The 19,793-nt window shown below is 45.5% G+C and overlaps 1 protein-coding gene across 10 annotated transcripts in view; it reads left to right on the top strand.

The window, feature by feature from the left end:
- The window catches only part of PDE3A (phosphodiesterase 3A), a 355,481-nt gene that overhangs the window by 62,049 nt on the left and 273,639 nt on the right, over positions 1–19,793 (top strand). For 2 of the 10 annotated variants that reach the window (XM_075602965.1, XM_075602960.1), the window contains exon 2: positions 5,645–5,712. The exons of the other annotated variants lie outside the window; for them this stretch is intronic. The gene's annotated coding sequence lies outside the window, so the exon portion shown is untranslated. The remainder of the gene's footprint in view (positions 1–5,644; positions 5,713–19,793) is intronic. 10 annotated transcript variants of the gene reach the window in all.

Here is a 19,793-nt window from a genome sequence, read left to right as displayed (position 1 = left end):
CATACTGGAAAACGAGAGGTAACTCTCACTGTATTACTGTACTTCCTGATAAAACATTTTATAAATAAATAAATACATTTGTTTGAGGCATACTGTATAACCAATGCAATGAGCGAGAAGATGCTTTAGTACAGGAGTGGCCAATTCAGTCCACAAAGGCCACAAATACCGTAGGTCAGTTTTTTTTTAGGATATCCCTGCTTCAGCACAGGTGGCTCAATCAGTGGCTATGTCTTGATTTGAAGCAGGGGTATCCTGAAAACCTGGCCTGTTGGTGGCCCTTGAGGACTGAAGTTGGCCTGCCCTGCTTTAGAGCGTTGATAACCAGTGATTTTTATACTGACTTCTTTTTTCCACACACAAAAATGTATGTGGATTTCAATGTTATTTCTTCATTTTCCATGCACGTGGCTTCTCCTTGGAAGGCATAAGAGCCCTGAAATGTCTTTAAGCAGTGCTTTGCAGAGGACAGAGGTATCAAAAACCTGCTAATGGGTTTTCAGGATATCCATGCTTCAGCACAGGTGGCTCAATCAGAAACCTGTGCTGAAGCAGTGACTGAGCCACCTGTGCTGAAGCAGGGACTGATTGAGCCACCTGTGCTGAAGCAGGGACTGATTGAGCCACCTGTGCTGAAGCAGGGACTGATTGAGCCACCTGTGCTGAAGCAGGGACTGATTGAGCCACCTGTGCTGAAGCAGGGACTGATTGAGCCACCTGTGCTGAAGCAGGGACTGATTGAGCCACCTGTGCTGAAGCTGGCATATCATGAAAACCTGGCCTGTTGGGGGGGGCTTGAGGACTGGAGTTGAGCCCCCCCGGGTTACAGTATATAACTGCTGATGTCCTAATTTCACTCTTCTTCAGTATGCGAGTAGCGAGTAGCGCGCTGTGCTTAGGGCCGCAGGGATTTCACTAGTAGGGAGGGGTATTTAATAGCACTGGTTGTTCCCATTGTCTTTCTTCTTTTTGCCCCTGACAGAGGCTCTCCCCGGAACACCGAGCTTCTGTTTCCTGTGCGCATCACTCCACATAAATACATTTGTTTTTATTTATTAGTAAGTAGTTTCTGCATTTTCTTTTTGAGCCCGGCAGGTTGCCTTTTTGCTAAGCTCCAGTAACTGGACCACTTACTTACCTGCTTTATGTCCTGTTGTCTGATAAAGCTACAAGGCTTTAAGTGATTTGATGCCGTTCTTGGCAAACCTCCATGCTGTATTTAAATCCCCAGCCAGTTATAGCGTTATTCACCTACAAGCTGTGCCATTTGATATATATACAGGCAAGAAAGCTTTCTTTCATGCACTGCTTAGAAACTGGTCGTTTTTTGCCTCCTGTAGCATGTTGATTTTAGGGGGGAGCCTGAAGATGACGATACAGCTTCAATATCTTCTCTAACATGATGTGGTATGCATTATAGCAACCTTGTTACGTCTCACAAACAACCAATAACATTAAAGTCAAGCATACAGTATACATATATGTAGCGGTCATGTAAAATGCCTACAGTCATCTCTCCTGCTGGCAGCAAGGCCTGGTAAGTGTGGGCATGCCAGCAGTAACCATGGAGGTTTTCCCTCACACCCTGGTGGGGTGCCCTGTGTATGGATGGGACTGGTCACATGCTCTGACTCCATGGTTAGTGATGTCAGAGGTGTGTCAGCCTCAGAAGTTACATAAGGCACAGCACTGTGTCTAAAAGTTAGTTGCTGGAAAGTACTAGTTCAAGGCTAGTTGCTGGAAAGTTCTTGCAAGGTTCAGGAAGGAGTTCAAGTTCTGCAGAGTGTTAGTTATATTATAGTAACTCCATGGGAGACTGTGTCCAGGGACCTGGCACTGGGCAGTGATTCCTGCGGGAATAGTGAATCCCTCATCTAGGTGACATACCTATCAAAGGGGAGCACGGGCGAGATGATCGGCTAAATACACCCCATTGTGGGGGGGCAGCTATGCCCACCGTGACAATAAAGATGGAGCTGATCAGAAAGACCCCTGTGTGTGAGAGTCCAATGATTACACAGGAGGTTGCACCACCGAGGAGTTCCTCGTCAGGATCATCCCCATGCGGACGCAGGGACCCTGGTGAGGTGGAGGCGCTGCACTGGAACTAGGTGAGACTCAGCACACTACCTCAGCTGCCTGTCTGGACGGGTCCTCCCCACACACCATCATGCGGGAGACTCAGGAGTCCTGTAGCCAACAGGTGCACCACCCGACACTACCACACTGTAATGGGGGCCGGTTAGACCACAGGGGCCAATGTGAGATTGGGTGGGTCAGGCCGGGCCAGAAACACCGTTACATATATATTTAGGGGCTCTTTATTGAGGCCTTCCATCTGCAAAACTAGTGTAAAAGAAAAACGGAACCAGCTTTATCAGTGGAAAATACCCACCTTTAATTGGGATTATTTTTCTTTGGAAGATATGGTGCTGGGTTGTTCTCTTTTTTTTGCAGCCAGGAGACTGTAAAAATAGACCAGAGCATTGAATACTCACTAAATCATTCACGGAGATGTACAGCTACTGTCCGGGAAATGGTCACGTTGAAATGTCTTTGCAGAAAAAAATCCCGTCATAAGGTTTTCACTTAGGATAATGTGCCAATGTGCACCCCAAAACTGGAACAACCTACCGGAGACTCTCACATCCACCACCAGTTTTATTTCTTTCAAAACTAAAGCTGTCTATCTATATTATCTGTAACTGTGCACGCAATGTCTTGTATATAATGTATATCCTGTTCACTTATGTAACTGTATTTGTAACCATGTATTATTTGTCATTTTAACTCTATGCCCAGGACATACTTGAAAACGAGAGGTAACTCTCAATGTATTACTTCCTGTTAAAATATTTTATAAATAAATAAATAATAAATAAATAAATGATTAATATTAGCAGGCTGGATATATATATTTTGTAGGGCTGAAGGAGTGTCTCAGTGAGTAAAGACACTGGGGCCGATTCACTAAGCTATGTTAATTAGCGCTGAAATGAGTTACATCACTCGGGCGAAAAAGGGTGAAGCCATAAGCGCTATTCACTAAGGCTGTTTGGCGCTTTTACGGCCAGCCTTGCCCAAAAGGGCCATATCACGCGAGCATCTTCTTCCCCCCCTGATATCGCGCTTAAAGTTATTTATCACGATAACTGTTATAAACAAAGCAGCTGCGTCTCAATGCATGGCTCTTACAGGCGATCGTGCTGGCCAAATAGGATTTTTAATAGTAGTATACATGAGCAGGGGGTCTCCTGAGCTGAACCGCATTGGATTCGGCCTCGGGGACCCCCAACTTCAGGAGTTACAGGCCCCGTTGTGGGGTGCTGGTATCCCCTGCAGAATGTAAATGTCCCGGTCACGTGACGCAGGAGCTTTACAAGTGCAGGGGATACCGGCACCCCATAACGGGGCCTGTATCTCCTGAAGTAGGGGGCCCCCGGACCTGAAACCAATGCGGTTCAGCTCAGGAGACCCCCTGCACATCTACACTAGTATTAAAACACCAATACCAATAAATAATAATTCATTACCGTAGCGGATAGCCGCTATGGTAATGAAGCTGCATTAAAGTACATTTTAATAATAGTGTGCGGGAGCAGGGGGTCCCCTGAGCTGAACCGCATAGATTAATGGCTCAGGGACCCCCTGCTTCCCGAGCTACAGGCCCTGGTATGGGGCATCGGTGCCAGTGTCGGCGCCATCTTTATAGCGTCCAAGACGCGACGTGGGCTCTATAAAAATGGCGGCGACACTGGCATCCGATGCCCCTTACCGGGGCCTGTAACTCGGGAAGCAGGGGGTCCCTGAGCCGCAAATCAATGCGGTTCAGCTCAGGGGACCCCCTGCTCCCGCACACTATTAATAAAAATACATTAAAGCAGCTTCATTACCTTAGCGGCTATCCGCTAAGGCAATGAAGGGGTTAAGGCATAATAGCATGTTTATTGGGGACAATTGCCCCCAATAAACATTGCTATATACAACACACATCCCCCCCCGCCCCCTAACACATACACACTACAGTAATGGGCAAAATTACTATTATCCACATATGGATAATAATGCATTTGCCCATTAAATATACATTAATCACAATAAATACAATAAAAACATTTTGTACTCACCCTTGTCCGGCACCCACGATGAAGGCCATCCTCATCTTCCTCACCATCCATACACTGGGGTGCTGAAAAATATACACAAGAAGAAAAAGAGCCAAACTAATGTCCCCTAACCCCTTAATGACTTTAGCGGTTATTAACCGCTACAGTCATTAAGGGGTTAAGCCACCCTGACCCGATACCCACCCTTCACCCATTTATTTGTACAGTGGCTTCATCATGTATGTATATATATATATATATTTATATATATATATATATACTGTATATATATATATATATATATAGAAAAGAGAGAGGAGAGAGCGCACGCCCCATAGTATAAAACTGTATATTTAATGATGGGAAAGGGGGAAGAAAATGACTCCCAAGGGTACAATATATAAAAGCGTTTTGTGAAATATCACCACCATCCGGTATCTGCAAAAAGGATCCAAAGTCCATCAGTCTCTTAGAGATGAAGGGCAGTGATCCATCAGGATTTCCAGGGTGCTTCCGATATTCACAGCTAACGTCTCAGGATTCCAAAGAATGTCTCCTGTGCTGGATGGCCGCTTGACTGTTGCGCGCTCGAACCGGCCTGCTTCTGCGCATGCGTGATGACGTAATGTCCATGCGTAGTGCGTAATGACGCTCCCTGACGCGTTTCGTCGCACACGGGAAACTTTTTCAAAAGGGTGATATATATATATTTTATAATATATATATACTGTATATGCATGATTAACCAATATACAAATAAATGGTTAAGGATATACTGTACATGCCGAAATACAAATCTCTCCCAATATCAAACAGCACCAAGCAAAATCAATAACTAAGAAATGCAAATAAAAACACTCAATTTGACAATGTGTACATGATACAATTAATCTGTGCATCATGTATACTATGCCAACCAATGCTCCAAATCAAATACACTATTCCAAACAAGATACAAATACAATCATTAAAGAAAAACAAAGCATCTCAACACAATTAAATTACCATCAATTAATCCAATCTCCAATCAATTACAATCCAAATCAATTACACACTTCAGATCCTAAAAACAAACCATTGTGAAAAATAATCTATGTCAAAGTAACCATCACACTAAATCTAGCTTCCAAAAATAAGCCAATAAAATAATCTATAGCAAACAGCCTTTAAATAAACATTTGAAAAAATGAAATGTAGATTAGAAACACATTTTTACACAAAGCAGCAAATTGCAATTCCAAAAAACATCAAAACAAGGCAAGCAAACAAGTTTTTATTATACCTGTATGTATGTCCATCTATAGTTTACAGACATAAATACAGGTGCAATAAAAGAGCATCAAAAACAATTGAATAACATTAACAATCAACATACAATACAATCACTGATTTGTCCTGTACGTATGTATATCCATAACGACATACATAAATTCAGGGCAAATAAATGGACATTAAAAAAAATGGATGTCATGAAATTTAAAAAAAAAAAACCTGTAAAATAAAAATAAAATACATTTATTTTGTTTACTTACCATTAGATGAATCACACACCGAAATCAAGGGAAACCGGAAGCTTTCGAACAAGTAATCCAACAACAGGAACCAGGTAAAGATAAATAAATAAACCCTTACAATCCACAAATGTCTGTATCTTCTTTCTTCTATTTGTAATCCATAGTGGGGGTCTTCACCGTCTTCTTCTGTCTTCTTCCGGGTCTTCTTATCTTCATCCGCCACGCCCTGATCTTCTTTCTTCCATAGGAGGTCTTTCCTCCTCGACGTCTAGCTTCAAAATGAGACGACATAGGCTTTTATAGGCCTATGACGTCACATTTTCGTCATATGGTTCTCACGGTCCTGATTGGGCCGTGAAAACCATGTGATTTGGCCAGAAAAAAATAATTTGATGACGTCATTTAAAGGCAATGACGCCAGCCAATCACAATGGCTGTGCTTCAATTGCCTTTAAGATTACGTCACCCAAACAAACATGGCTGGCCTCACATGGTATGGTAGCCAATCAGAGTTGGGATTGAGTAGTAGGAACCCCCGCGGGGTCAGCCGGGGACATCCGCGGGCCTGTTGTATGGATGGTGTGCCTGCAAAAAGGTAAACAAAGAAATATTTTCTAAGTCCAGCTCCTTTTGCGCCTGACTTTAGCTGGCGCGTTTGTTAGGCACGTTTTTTAAGGCCGATTCACTTAGCGCTGCTTAATGAATCTCCTGTACTGGCAAAAAGCAGCGCAATAGCCTAATCGTGCGCATTTTGCGCCGAGGGCTGAAAAAAGCCCTTTTAAGAGCGATAAAGCGCAGTTACTGTATCACTGCATAGTGAATCTCACTGCAGCCTTATCGGTCTTAAAGCCACTTAATGGAGCTTAGTGAATCGGCCCCACTGACTGGCACTGAGTTTGGAGCAGGGGAGCCTGGTTCAATTCCCGGTGTTGGCTCCTTGTGACCTTGGGCAAGTCACTTTATCGCCCTGTGCCTCAGGCACCAAAAACATAGATTGTAAGCTCCATGGGGCAGGGACTGTGTCTGCAAAATGTCTCTGTAAAGCTCTACATAAAACCAGCAGCGGTATACAAGAACAAACAATTATTATTATTTTTAATAACTCAGATTTATATATTGAATTTGTATGTATACGTAGGAAATAGTATTAAAGAGAAAAACTTTGAGGTTGAAGTGAGGAAACATGATAATGTGTAGTTAACAAAATTGTAGTGTTTTGATACACACAATACTCTATAAAATAACCACAACCCATGTTCTAAGTAAAATGGAATACATGTATGTATGTACTTGGCAAGAATCATCTCTATTCATGAGACAGTATTAGAAAATAATATGTCATTTACAAGATACAAGTTTTGTTTTTTATAACCAGATGGTAACATTTTGTTCAATCCCAAAGACAACTGAAGTTTCACAATAACATTTTGGAGACATTTCAATACTTTTTTTTTGCAATATCTTTTAGAACATAATGAAGTTTATGTGCAAAGGTCATGATATTGTACAATACTAAGCCTCTCGCATTTGTTTTACCATGTAGCGTTACTTTTGAATGGTAGAAACTGTGTTCCCTACACAATTCCACTCACACAGGTTCCTCTGTTTTGCATGTTACATACAGTACCTGTTTTCCTAAAGGTTAGGATAAAAGCAGACCTACCTACTCATTAGCAGAGAGAAAGGAAGGAAAGAGAGGATCGGGGTCACTGGCAAACTAACAGCTACAATTGGCTTGAAATTGTGAAATAGATTATTTTAGAGACAAAATAGACATTTTACTGGGGGTGGGAGTATACGTGCAGTATGTGATTTCTGAGTTATGAAACAGTGTAGCTTGTTATCTGTTTAATATGCCAAAGATTCATGATCTCTGACATGATTATTCTGCTCATGTTCTGGTGATAAAATGCTGTAGACAGTAGACCAGAGGCGGCTAACTCCAGTCCTCAAGGGCCACCAACAGGTCAAGTTTTCAGGGTATCCCAGCTTCAGCACGGGTGGCTCAATCAGTGTCTCAGTCTTCGATTGCATCACCTGTGCTGATGCAGGGACATGCTGAAAACCCACCTATTGATAGCTATTGAGGACTGGAGTAGGCCCCCCTGCTGTAGACCAAGAGGTCTTCTGAAGCCTCTTCAAAAGTCTAGCAGCCCTACAAATTAAATGGCAGTGTTTTATGCCAAACCTGGACCATCCTATTGGAATGATGCCAGCTTCACCTAGGGAGACTCCAGGTACAGCATGTACAGGGTAACCAATCCAGGGATTTATTGGGACTGACACCATGTACAGGGTAACCAATCCAGGGATTTATTGGGACTGACAGTATGTACAGGGTAACCAATCCAGGGATTTATTGGGACTGACAGTATGTACAGGGTAACCAATCCAGTGATTTATTGGGACTGACAGTATGTACAGGGTAACCAATCCAGGGATTTATTGCGACTGACTTTTGATGAATAAGGTAAACCTTCAAATGAATAAGACTTTTCCATCCTATCTATATTTTTTTAGTTTTCCTTTTCCCACCGTTTGCTTGTCTTCAGGTGAAACACATTTTACAACATACAAATAAATATTGATCACACGCCATCCTCCATCAATGAGTATTGTGCTAAACAGGTTCAAACTGACTGAACTGCATTTAATGACCTACTTTGTAGCTGAAAGTTCCTGTTGCAATCTTTAAAATCAGCCAACTTACCAGACTTCTATGGAGCCTATTCAGTAAACTTTGATACGTGAGTTATCGACAGTTTTGAGCACTTTTGTAGCGGGTTTGTATGTGTAGCTATTCAGAGAACTCCGATAATACGTCAAACTCGCAACAAAACTGCTTCTTCCTGAACAGCAGCGCTCCTGCCCACTGAAACCGAGCGGTAGCTAAAAAAATGCTCAAACTCACATTTTTTTGAGAAATCAAGCTATTCAGGTACCTCCGATATGCACATCGAGGCTGCAACTCACAGGTTCTGATCTCGCCTCCTGAAAAGATCCTGGATGTGCATCTGATGGAGAAAATGTATTCTTACTGCATCGGATTGAAGCTGGGGGTCTCTGGATCTGCCCCAAATTAATATAAGCTCCGGTTTGTTGGTGGTAGAGGGTGTGGGTCAAGGTTGTAGTTGCTCCAGGGTGGGTGGTTTGGCCTACCCAGAGCGTTGCGGGAGGGGTTACTACTGCTAAGGTAATGAAGGGGTTAACCACTCCCACTACCCAATTGGTAGGCCTAAACATCCACCACGGGCCAAATGCCACCGTCATAGTTGCCCCGGGGTAGGTGTTCAAGCCTCCCGGGAGGGATAAAACCCTCCCTTACCTTAGCAGTTATAACTGCTATATTAATGTAGGGGTTAACCCCACCCTGGGGCAACTACCCCTTTGGGGCAACTACCCTGGGGCAACTACCCCTTTCACCCACCCCTTCTACCACCAACATCCCACAGGAATGTGCAAAGGTGCTATTAGCCAAAAGTGGTTAATAGCGATTTCAGCCCTTCAAATAATCATTACAGTGCAATACAATAAAATACAATATTATAAAAAGAAAAAAACATTACTATAAAACAAAACTAGCAATTTCATCCATTGATTGTCACTGTGGTCATTTATGCCACAGATCGCCACATTGGCAAGCAATGACCACCTAACAACCCCCCCCCCACCCACTCCTCTACCCCCAAACCCCTAACACACACTGCAATGGTCAAAAGGCCTATTATCCATATCTGGATAGCACATTTGCCCATTAAAAATGAAAACATTAGCCAGCATATAATAAATAAAAGTTGTACTTGCCCCTGCCAGGATGAAGGCTGTCCTCATCTTCGGCCTTCTGGCCCACTTCATCTTTCTCGTCTTCCGTTGGGACATTTTAAGCAACATCAAAATAAAAAAAAACTTGCTGTGGAGGTAACCCCTTCATTACCTTAGACATTGTAACTGCTAATGTAAGGGAGGGGTTAAGCCCTCCCGGGAGGCCTAATCACCCTCCCTGTCGCAACTATAACCTTCACCCACCCCCTCTACCACCAACAAATCGGGTAGTTTAGAGGTAGAGATTATTTCGGGGGCACGGGGTTTACAGAGGCCCCGCGCGCTTCCCGAAGGCACTTAAATTAAATGCCAGGGAAGCGGCAAAGTTTCCAAGCTTACCTTGGTTCAGCCGGCTTCTGGAGACTCGTCGCCATGGCAACGAGTCATTAAATGACGCCGCAGGGTCATGTGACATCGCGTTGCTATGGCACGTGACGTCATGACTCCCAGATGCTGGGAACCAATGTAAGGGGGGAGGGCGCGGAGAGGACAGCCAGCAGGGAGGCACAGGGGAAATAGATTGCGGTCCCCTGCCTTAGTCGCTATGGTAATGAAGGTCTGTTTTTATTTTCATTTTATAACATATTACGGAAGCAGGGGGTCTCTGGAACTGACCCCCAATCATTTCAGGTCCGGAGACCCCTTGCTTCCTGAGGTGCAGGCCCCAGAATGGGGTGCCGGTATCTCCTGCAAGTTGAATTCTCTTGTGTCACGTGACGCAGGACATTTAAACTTGCTGGAGATACCGGCATCCACTGGAGGCCTGTAATTCGGGAAGCAGGGGGAACCCGTACCTGAAATTAATGCGGGTCAGGTCCAGAGACTCCCTGTTTCAATAATAAGTTAATATAATTAAAATAAAAGCAGCCCGATTGCCTGTAAGAGCTGTGCAGGGAGATGCAGCTTCTGTCTGTGCAGGGAGATGCAGTTCTCTCTGTGCAGGGAGATCGCCTGTAAGAGCTGTGCAGGGAGATGCAGCTTCTGTCTGTGCAGGAGATGCAGCTTCTCTCTGTGCAGGTTGATCGCCTGTAAGAGCTGTGCAGGGACATGAAGTTCTCTCTGTGCAGGGAGATCGCCTGTAAGAGGTGTGCAGGGAGACGTAGCTTTCTACGTGCAGGGAGATTGCCTGTAAGAGCTGTGCAGGGGGATGCAGCTCTCTCCATGCAGGGAGATCGCCTGTAAGAGCAGTGCAGGGAGATGCAGTTCTCTCTGTGGAGGGAGATCGCCTGTAAGAGCTGTGAAGGGAGATGCGGTTCTCTCTGTGCAGGGAGATCGCCTGTAAGAGCTGTGCAGGAAGATGCAGTCTCTCTTTGCAGGGAGATCGCCTGTAAGGCCGAGTCCATAGAAGGACAGGCCGTGCTGAGGCGTGCGGACGCTATGCGCTGAGCCCCTGCATCCTCAATGAGGATGCCTTGAGAGGGCTGAGCCCCTGCATCCTCAATGAGGATGCCTTGAGAGGGGGCTCGCGCGAGCGTCCGCAGGCATGCTGACGAGATGGAGGTTTCAGCCGAGCGCCAAGCTGTTTTTCAGCGCGCTGTCGGCGGAAAACCTCCAATCACAGCACAGCAGTGTTGACGTCACGGCCCCGTGACGTCGGCGCCATGACGTCGATGTCAGTGCGTCGCGGGCGATTGGCCCAGCGACGTCACTGCCCCGCCTCCAACCACCTCCCCCCGGCTCCGATCATGCCCGCGGCTCAGATCTCCTCACCCCTCTATGGCCCGGGCCTTAGAGCTGCGCAGGGAGATGCGGTTCCCTCTGCGCAGGGAGATGCGGTTCTCTCTGCGCAGGGAGATGCGGTTCCCTCTGCGCAGGGAGATGCGGTTCTGTCTGTGCAGGGAGGTGCGGTTCTCTCTGTGCAGGGAGATGCGGTTCTCTCTGTGCAGGGAGATGCGGTTCTCTCTGTATTGTATTGTATTGTATGTCTTTATTTATATAGCGCCATTAATGTACATAGCGCTTCACAGCAGTAATACACGAGGTAATCGAATAAATAACAGATAATATAAATAACAGATCATGGGAATAAGTGCTTTAGACAAACATAACATTAAGGAAGAGGAGTCCCTGCCCCGAGGAGCTTACAATCTAATTGGTAGGTAGGGAGAACGTACAGAGACAGTAGGAGGGAGTTCTGGTAAGTGCGTCTGCAGGGGGCCAAGCTTTATGTATCATGTGTTCAGAATGTTCACAGTGCTATTCATATGCTTCTTTAAGCAAGTGTGTCTTAAGGTGGGTCTTAAGGTGGGTCTTAAAGGTGGATAGAGAGGGTGCTAGTTGGGTACTGAGGGGAAGGGCATTCCAGAGGTGTGGGGCAGTCAGTGAAAAAGGTTTAAGCGGGAGAGGGCTTTAGATAAAAAGGGGGTAGAAAGAAGACATCCTTGAGCAGAACGCTAGAGTCGGGATGGTGCATAGCGAGAAATTAGGGCTGAGATGTAAGGAGGGGCAGAAGAGTGTAAAGCTTTAAAAGTGAGGAGAAGAATGGAGTGTGAGATGCGGGATTTGATCGGAAGCAAGAAGAGGGATTTCAGGAGGGGAGATGCTGAGACAGATCTAGGAAAGAGTAGAGTGATTTTGGCAGCAGCATTTAGGATAGATTGTAGGGGAGACAGGTGAGAGGCAGGAAGGCCGGACAGCAGGAGGTTACAGTAATCAAGACGGGAGAGAATGAGGGCCTGAGTCAGAGTTTTAGCAGTCGAGCAACAGAGGAAAGGGCGTATCTTTGTTATATTGCGGAGGAAAAAGCGACAAGTTTTAGAAATGTTTTGAATGTGAGGGGCGAATGTGAGAGAGGAGTCGAGTGTGACCCCTAGGCAGCGTGCTTGGGCTACTGGGTGTATGATCGTAGTTCCAACAGTAATGTGGAAGGAGGTAGTAGGGCCATGTTTGGGAGGAAGTATGAGGAGCTCTGTTTTAGCCATGTTGAGTTTAAGGCGGCGGAGGGCCATCCAGGATGATATAGCAGAGAGACATTCAGAAACTTTGGTCTGTATAGCAGGTGTAAGGTCAGGTGTTGAAAAGTATATTTGTGTGTCGTCAGCATAGAGGTGATATTTAAACCCAAAAGATGTTATTAGGTCACCTAGAGAGAGTGTGTACAGAGAAAAGAGAAGAGGTCCCAGGACAGAGCCCTGGGGTACCCCCACAGAGAGATCAATAGAGGAGGAGGAGGTGTTAGCAGAAGAGACACTGAAAGTAAGATGGGAGAGGTAGGATGAGATCCAGGATAGAGCTTTGTTCCGAATACCAAGAGTATGGAGAATGTGAAGGAGAAGAGGGTGATCCACAGTATCAAATGCTGTAGAGAGGTAGAGTAATATGAGCAGAGTGTAATGACCTCTGTCTTTGGCAGCATGGAGGTCGTCAGTTATTTTAGTGAGGGCTGTTTCCGTGGAGTGAGCAGTGTGGAAGCCAGATTGTAGAGAGTCTAGGAGAGAATAGGTGTTGAGAAAATGGAGCAAGCGAGAGAATACAAGACGTTCAAGGAGTTTAGAGGCAAAAGGCAGGAGGGAAACAGGTAGATAGTTAGAAAGACAGGTAGGGTCAAGCTTGCTGTTTTTGAGTAATGGTATGACTGTTGCATGTTTGAAGGAGGATGGAAAGGTTCCAGAGCAGAGGGAGGAGTTAAAAATGTGTGTGAGCGTAGGGATTATAGTAGGAGCAAGAGGTTTTAGGAGATGGGAGGGAATGGGGTCAAGAGGGCAAGTGGTAGAGGGAGAAGTGGCAATCAACAGCGACACATCCTCCTCTGAGACAGTGGAAAAAGAGTCAAGGAAGGCAGGAGGAGAGTTAGGATGAGGTGTAGGATGGGAGGAAGAAACAGTGGGGATGTTCTGACGTATGGATTCCACCTTTTCCTTAAAATAGTCAGCAAAGTCCTGAGCGGAGATGGAGGAAGGAGAGGCAGCTGAGGGTGGTTTGAGTAGAGTATCAAAGACAGAGAACAGTCGGCGTGGGTTAGACTTGTGCATGTTGATTAGTGCAGAAAAGTAGGCTTGTTTAGCTTGCGAGAGGGCAGAGTTGAAACAGGATAGCATAAATTTGTAGTGAAGGAAGTCTGCGACAGTGTTAAACTTCCTCCAGAGGCGTTCAGAGGAACGAGTGGAGGAACGCAGCATGCGTGTGTGGGAATTTAGCCAGGGTCTAGGGTTAGAAGGGCGAGTGCGGCAGAGAGAAAGTGGGGCATGTAGATCAAGAGAGGAGGACAAGACAGAGTTGTAGTTCCTGTCCAGGTTGTCGGGGTCTGTAGCAGAGCTGAGAGAGGAGAAGGAGGAGCATAAAGTGGACTCAAAGTCAGGTAAGTGAATAGAGCGCAGGTTTCTGCAGAACCGGGGTGTAGATGGAGGTGGAGAAGGGGAGAAGCGAGATAGAGAGAATGAGATGAGATGATGGTCAGAGAGAGGAAAAGGGGAAATGGAGAAATCGGAGAGAGAGAAGTTCTTAGTGAAAACCAGGTCTAAGTAGTGGCCATCCTGGTGGGTGCTGGCTGCAGTCTACTGTTGAAGGCCAAAAGAAGAGGTTAGAGAAAGAAAGCGGGAAGCCCAAGGGAGAGAGGGGTCATCAATGTGGCAATTGAAGTCCCCAAGGAGAAGAACAGGGGAGTCTGAGGAGAGGAAGAAAGAGAGCCAGGATTCAAAGTGAGAGAGAAAAGCAGAAGGGGGATGAGTAGAGGTAGGTGGGCGATAGATGACCGCCACATGAACAGGGAGAGGAGAGAAAATCTGGACAGTGTGAGTCTCAAAGGAGGGAAAAGCAAGAGAGGGAGGAATAGGAAGGGTTCGGTAACGACAGAGAGAGGAGAGCAGGAGCCCCACGCCTCCACCCCTGCCATCAGGGCGCGGAGTGTGGGAGAAGGAAAGGCCACCATAGGAGAGGGCAGCTTCCAGAGCAGAGTCAGACTGAGTGAGCCAGGTCTCAGTTATAGCAAAGAGAAGCAGGGAGTGAGAGAGAAAGAAGTCATGCACAGAGAGGAACTTGTTAGAGAGGGAGCGAGCATTCTAAAGGGCACAGGATAAAGGGAGAGAGGAGGGAGGGTGGCAGGGGATGGGTATGAGGTTGGAGGGGTTGACACCAGAAGGAGTAGAGGTTGCAGTTGGCAGGCGAGGACGAGCGCATGTAGGAATAAGACAGGGACCAGGATTGGGAGAGATATCTCCAGAAGCAAGGAGGAGAAGCATGGATAGAAAGAGGATGTGTGAGGATGATTTATAGGGGTGTGTTTTAGTGCAGGGGGTATAGCTGTGTGGTGTCAGAGGGCGCAGGTAAGAAAGGAGTTCATGTGAACTGAGAAGTGGGGCAGAAAGGAGAGATGGAGATATAGAATAGAGTTAGAGACATACTGAGGCTGGTAAAAAGAAGTGCATAATTTGAGAAGGAGTGAAGTCACAGCAAATATAAATGGTAAAGGCAGCATAACAGCAGTAATGATGCAGTCTGGTATTGATGATATCCTCCTTTCCAGCGTAGTTCAAATGCAGGAATCAGGGCCAGTTGGGGGTGTCCACTTCTTCCTCACTTCTTTTGAACTTCCTTTTAAACTTCAGTTGTTCAGTAGTCATGCCACTTATAATGGGCCACTTGGATATGGGCTGCAGGGAGATATCTCTGTGCAGGGAGATGCGGTTCTCTCTGCGCAGGGAGGTGCGGTTCTCTCTGCGCAGGGAGGTGCGGTTCTCTCTGCGCAGGGAGGTGCGGTTCTCTCTGCGCAGGGAGGTGCGGTTCTCTCTGCGCAGGGAGGTGCGGTTCTCTCTGCGCAGGGAGGTGCGGTTCTCTCTGCGCAGGGAGGTGCGGTTCTCTCTGCGCAGGGAGGTGCGGTTCTCTCTGCGCAGGGAGGTGCGGTTCTCTCTGCGCAGGGAGGTGCGGTTCCCTCTGCGCAGGGAGGTGCGGTTCTCTCTGCGCAGGGAGGTGCGGTTCTCTCTGCGCAGGGAGGTGCGGTTCTCTCTGCGCAGGGAGGTGCGGTTCTCTCTGCGCAGGGCGGTGCGGTTCCCTCTGCGCAGGGAGGTGCGGTTCCCTCTGCGCAGGGAGATGCGGTTCCCTCTGCGCAAGGAGATGCGGTTCTCTCTGCGCAGGGAGCTGCGGTTCTCTCTGCACAGCTCTTACAGACTGCAGGCAGATCGCTCCGGCAGATCTCAGATCACTGCTATCCCGAGCAGTATTGGCATTATCCTACCAAACGGTATTTGACTGACGATAACTCTTTCTGAATACATGAGGTAGGAACATACCAACCCGATGGATATACTGTAGCAGTGATCTTATCGGAGATACCTGATTCGGCCCCTATTCTGGGTATGTTTCTCTCCCACTGCTTGTGGAGGAGTGTTCAGTCTGCAACAACCAAATAATAGTATTATTTTCCTGTTTTGGACAGCCAGCCAGTTTGGCATTGCTAACCTGTCTTTGATATCCGTTTATCCTTAATAGGTCTAATTCTACTTTTTGTGCACTGCCATCGCCTAGTCAAACAGGCTTAATGTTTTCAGGGCAAAAATGTTTAGTGACGAAAAACCTCTAACCGTAGAAACTGTACAAACAAGCAACATTGTTCAACGCAGCAAAATGAAGTGAGCAGCATTCCTTTGCTAATTGTGCTGAAGGTTTTCTCTGTGTTTAAGTTAAGTGCCAGCTATTTTGCCTCAGATTGTGGAAATGAATGGAAGTTGAAAGTCATACCTTTCAGTTTCAACTTGTATTAGAAGGGTCAGTATAAAGATGGGGTCTGACACTGGGTGTAACCATTCAGGGGAGGATTTCTTATTTGGGGCAAATTGCTTTTCTGCTTTTTGTTTAGTGCTGCTTTCAGAATTCGTTTGCCCCTGAAAAGCACCAATTAGTTCTGTTTAAAACGGTCTTTTCACGATACTTTGGATAGTTGTTTGGTTACATTTTTGTCCAAGTGTCTTTTTCATTTAGAACATTACCCAGATTGGTTCTGGAGAGCCGCAAAGCGAGAACTACTTGATTTAAAAGTAAATTATTCCTCACGCTCAGCATGTGAATGTTAGACGATGTACGCCAGGTTTTACTTATCGCTGATAGAGGTTATCTCACCGAGATCCAGCGTTAACTGCGATACACTTAGTAGTAAACACAGAGTCACGGTGCAACTCCTGTGAGAGGCTAGAGAATCTCCCACACAGAGCTAAACAGCTGAGCTAACTTTCACTGCACCCCTCAACAGGTCAGGTTTTAAGGATATCCCTGCTTCAGCACAGGTGGTGCAGTCTTCGACTGAGCCACTGATTGAACCACCTGTGCTGAAGCAGGCATACCCTTAAAACCTGACCTGTTGGGCGGTATGAGGACTGGAGTTGTTAACTAGCAAATGTTTCCAGTTTAACCACGTGCATCAATGATTAACCTTTTAAGACCAGAAAGACCCTTTTAAACTATATTACGACTCCATGGTGTTCTTAACCAGGGGTGTGCAAACTTTTTTCTTTGCGCCCCCTTACCTGCTCTCCCCCCAGCTCGCGCCCCCTTACCTGCTCTCCCCCCAGCTCACGCCCCCTTACCTGCTCTCCCCCCAGCTCACGCCCCCTTACCTGCTCTCCCCCCAGCTCACGCCCCCTTACCTGCTCTCCCCCCAGCTCACGCCCCCTTACCTGCTAAATAACAGTTTTGATAATGATGGTCTCTGTCCTTAGCATATTTATTTTCTATATAAGACAATCTCCCCAGTAGAGTTGTGCAAACGGGACGCATTTTAATTTAGCAAATTTAGAAAATGTCCTGATTTTTTTTTTTGAATGAAAATGAAGTGTGAAATTCTACTATTTTCCCCCAATTGTTTTGATAAAATGTCACCATTTTCACTAACTTAGCATTGTTTTAGTTTTAAAATGAAACTGTCACATAAGCGTGGCATTCGCCGTGTAACCCTGCACATCAGGGGGATTTAACATGCATTTTTTTGGGGGGTGAATTTTGCTGGGGGGGTTTCACAAAGTTTGGGAACATTTACACATCTCTACTCCTACAATACTAACCCCGGGGTTCTACTAAACAGCGAATGGGAAAACATTTTGCTGAAGCTTGCGAACCACGCAAAATTTGACTATTTTTGACCCTAAAAATGTTGTGAAATTAGGCAAATGTTGCAGAAAAAGAATAATATGCTGAGCATTAATGGTCAATGTGAAAGGCACATATATAAATATGTATGTATATATATATATATATATATATATATATATATATAAATATATATATCTTAGTTAAGTTATGGTGGGTAAAAAAAGTGACAAAAACCCTCCACAGTAAAGCATATAGCAAATGGAAATATTACTGTATGCTCATCTGCATGTCTTAGGCAGGTCTGCAACCCCACCTTTCACCATTATCCCCCAGCACACAGCGCTTCCACTGCAGCAAGGGGTTCTGGGAAATAGCATGCAAATGAGCACACAGTGCCACCTTTTGCTTCAAAACCATTTAACATGGTCCCCTATAAGCTTAAGCTTGCTGCATTTCACAGCTTTGAGCACAGCCTGGGTTAAGATGCATAGCTAGCAAACCCACCCACAGACAGACGTTTCGACCTTAATGGGTCTCCTCAGTGTGGGGTTGGTTATACTGGCTTTGCAAAATGAAGCAGGGATAGGTTTCATCTCACTTAGTAAAGTTATGGTGGGTAAAAAACCCTCCACAGGGTTTATACACATACATATAGTGCCATTTACTGCCATTTTAGCTTTGTTCTTGCAAAGTTGGACTTATTAATGAAACTTGGCAACATTTTTAATTTTGTGAAAGTTTCGCAAAGAAGCAAAGTTTAAGAACAAAAAACAAAACAAGAAAAATGCTGAGAAGCGAGTTAGAAGACATTCCCACATCTGTACTCACAATGCACGTGCTCCTGTTCTGTTTAGTAATAGCTGACGCTCTAGCAACACACGTTAATGACATTGTCATTGTATTTATCTGCATTCTGAACGCCGTTTTCTGTTACATTTCCATTTATATTTCTACAAGTCCATATGTTTCTCGCACTATATTGTCCAGCCCTAATCAATGTCATTATCTTGGTCTATGTTTGAGGAATGGTTATTACATCACAATAAACCCGACCAATTTCCTATTGTAATCTTGGCAAACTGAATAGTAATACAACATATTAACAAGATATACTTGCTATTATTTGAACTTTGCAGTCAATAATTGTTCTAACAGGTGCTTGCAGAGAGGACGAGCAATGGATAGGAACACTGAAGTGTATGGAATTGGAATATTCTGTTCCATATTGGGAAATGATAAGGCTCATGAACAATATTTACTAATAGGTGCTCAAGGCATCACATACGACACCTTATAGCTGAGCAAGACACTTTATAGCCAGTAACATTGATGCTTTAATTTTCTTGTCATATCAGTCTCCTCATGACACGGCACTACAGAGTATTGAATGAAGAATAGACTTCAGAGCACTTTGTAATCTTTTAGTATTTTAGCCGAACCGTTGCATAGTACAGCTTAATTCCGTTATAGCGTGGTCCTCGGGGGCCACCCGCGACCACCGCGTTATAAACGGGGTCGCGGAAAAAAAACGGCCGCCGAAAAATTATTATTTTTTTTTTTTGTGGTGGTACTGTTTCCGCCGGAGGGGGAAAGCTGAGAACTCTCCCAGCATTCCCAGACCCGGTGGGGCAGCGGCAACAGCACACAGCACTTACCCGGCATCTGGCAGCTCTTCTCCCTGTCCCTGCTTCTGCTTCCGTCTTGCGAGAGCAAGCTCCCGTAAAGAGACAATGTGTCTCTGTGTATGTGTGTGTGTGTGTGTGTGTGTATTTGACAGTGTGTGTGTGTGTGTGTGCAGTGTGTGTGTGTGTGTGTGTGCAGTGTGCTGTGCTGTGTGTGTGCAGTGTGCTGTGTGCTGTGTGTGTATGCAGTGTGCTGTGCAGTGTGCTGTGAGTGTGTGCAGTGTGCTGTGAGTATGCAATGTTCTGTGAATGTATGCAGTGTGCTGTGAGTGTGCTATGAGTGTATGCAGTGTGCTGTGCAGTGTACTGTGTGTGTGTCAGTGTGTGTGTGTGTGTGTAGTGTGCTGTGAGTGTGTGTGTGTGTGTGTGTGTGCAGTGTGCTGTGAGTGTGTGCAGTGTGCTGTGAGTGTGTGCAGTGTGCTGTGAGTGTATGCAGTGTGCTGTGAATGTATGCAGTGTGCAGTGAGTGTGTGCAAAAAAAATACTTTAAAAACATTTTTTTTTTTTTTTCAATTTGGGGTCCATGCTCAAACCGCGGATCGCGCTATAACGGGGTTGAGCTGTACTTAAAAGTATGAATCAAAGATCAATGTAACATGAACAAGAACACAGATAAGATTGATGGTTGGCTAAGGTAAATCTCTGGAATGGAA

The sequence above is a fragment of the Ascaphus truei genome, chromosome 5 (assembly GCF_040206685.1).
Source record: "Ascaphus truei isolate aAscTru1 chromosome 5, aAscTru1.hap1, whole genome shotgun sequence".
Classification (NCBI taxonomy): Eukaryota; Metazoa; Chordata; class Amphibia; order Anura; family Ascaphidae; genus Ascaphus; species Ascaphus truei.
This window is presented reverse-complemented; position numbering and strand designations above follow the sequence as displayed.